Below are 2,244 nucleotides of genomic sequence, written 5' to 3' on the forward strand. Positions count from 1 at the left end.
CACCCAGTAGCCAGCAGCCCACCCTCCCCTGCAGATAGTGTATGCAGGCCATGGCAGATAGCACATGGATATCAGCAACTGACTCTTTCTGGATTGGAAGAAGGCACACAACCTTGAACACTCTGGTACACTGCACTAGAGAAAATAAAAAGAGGTTCTCAGCACCTAGTCTAGGGGTGCGATTGAAAAAAAGCATACAATCTTAAGAGTTCCCTTCCCAAGACAGAATAAGAGGAGTGGAGTAGCCATAGAAAAGTTCTGAGAGACCTTCAGAATCTCTGGTAAGGCTGACTGGTGAATGTCTTTCCCTTTTGAAGCTAGTCAGTAAAGACTGGAGAAAGTGACTATTTCTTCAAATGCAAAGGTAGCAAGACAAGGCTTCAAGGAACACACACACATGTGCGTGCACGCACGCCAAGAAAACATGACAGCCAAAGGAAGAAACTCATCTTGAATGTCAGTGAGCTAAATGAAATCAGGAAAATAATACATGAACAAATGATAATATCAACAAAGAAATCATTAAAAAAGAATCCAATTCTGGAACTAAAGAACACAATAACTGAACTGAAAATTTCAAAAGTGAGCTTCAGTGACAGATTCAATCAAGCAGAAGGATCAATGAACTTGAAGACAGATCATTTCAAATCATGCAGTCAGAGGGAAAAAAAAAGAATGAAGTAAACCTACAGGACTCTAAACCAATATGCACATTATAGAAGTGATAGAGCAAGTAGAGAAAGAGAAAGGAGGCGGATAACTTATATAAAGAAATAATGGCAGAAAACTGCCCAAATCTGGGGAGGAAAATGAAGATCAAGATCCACAATTCCCAAAGAACTCCATGTAGATTGAACATAAAGATGTTCAAGATTATAGTAACAAGGTTATATTTGGTATTTTATAGATCTTTTTGTGGTTCATAAGCATGATGATTGGGTTTTCATGCCATTCTGTGAGATGTGCCTTTCTCAGACCTTGCTAAAACAGTGGCACATTACCTTTCTGATATGAAAAATTTTTCAGAGACATTTAATAAAATTATCAAAAGTTACTGACAGGCTGGGCATCGTGGCTTATACCTGTAATCTCGGCACTTTGGAAGGCCAAGGTGGGCAAATCACAAGGTCAGGAGTTCAAGACCAGCCTGGCCAGCATGGGAAACCTCATCTCTACTAAAAATATAAAAATACAGGCACATGGTGGCATGTGCCTGTAGTCCTAGCTACTCGGGAGGCTGAGGCAGGAGAATTGCTTGAACCCAGCAGGTGGAGGTTGCAGTGAGCTGAGATTGAGCCACTGCACTCCAGCCTGGCGACAGAGCAAGACTCCATCTCAAACAAACAAAGTTAATTACAATTTTGACAGAAACAAGAGGAAAGCAACTTATCATGTACAAGGGAGCTCCTATAAGAGTTTCAATGGATCTTTCAGCAAACCTTGCAAGCCAGAAGAAAATGAGATGATACAGTCAAAATACTGAAAGAAAAAGAAAAAGCTTGCCAACTAAGAATAATTTACCCACAAAACTGTCATTCACAAAAGGAGAGATAAAGACTTTTCCAGAAAAACCAAAGCTGAGGGAGTTTGTCACCCTCTACTAAGTGGTGGTAGCCTTAGTGGAAGCCTTAAACTACCACTGGTAGTAGAACAAAACTTAAAATCCCAAATATAACCTTGTTACTATAATAAAAATACTTTTAAATCTGAATTTCAGATTCATCTTACAATCAGCATTTTAAGCTCTATGATACAGTATTATAATAAAATAATAGCCACTACTATTTTCAAGTGCTTACTATATGCCAAATACATGGTATTTTATTATGTTCTTCAAGAAATACTAAAACTGAAACTAAAGTTGAAGTACTTCAAGGGGAAGTTAGAGGATGCTAATTAGCAACATGAAAATGTTAAAGTATAAAACTTCCTGGTAAAGGGAAGTATGGAATTACATTCAGAATACTCTAATACCATAATGTAATGGTGGTACATAAAATCATTTTTAACTCTGAGTTAAAAGTATTAAAAATAACTATAACTACAGTAATTTGTTAATTGATGCACAATATAAAAATGTAAATTTTGACATCAATAACAAAATGTGGGAGAGAATAGATGAGTTAAAGTGTAGAGTTTTGGTATGAGATCAAAGTTATCAGCATAAATGATTAGAATGTATTCCCAAACTAATTGTATTGTATACAATATGTACAGCTTTGCATGTCAATCATACCTTAATAG

At 36.8% G+C, this 2,244-nt stretch overlaps 1 non-coding gene across 1 annotated transcript; it reads left to right on the forward strand.

The window, feature by feature from the left end:
• The first annotated feature begins 907 nt into the window (after positions 1 to 907).
• On the forward strand, positions 908 to 1,011 carry LOC116539006. Its single transcript, XR_004263886.1, has one exon. It is a non-coding gene; the product is annotated as a small nucleolar RNA U13 (small nucleolar RNA).
• The last annotated feature ends 1,233 nt before the right edge of the window (positions 1,012 to 2,244 follow it).

The sequence above is a fragment of the Sapajus apella genome, unplaced genomic scaffold, assembly GCF_009761245.1.
Source record: "Sapajus apella isolate SASKATOON/1434 unplaced genomic scaffold, GSC_monkey_1.0 scaffold124, whole genome shotgun sequence".
NCBI classification, from domain to species: Eukaryota; Metazoa; Chordata; class Mammalia; order Primates; family Cebidae; genus Sapajus; species Sapajus apella.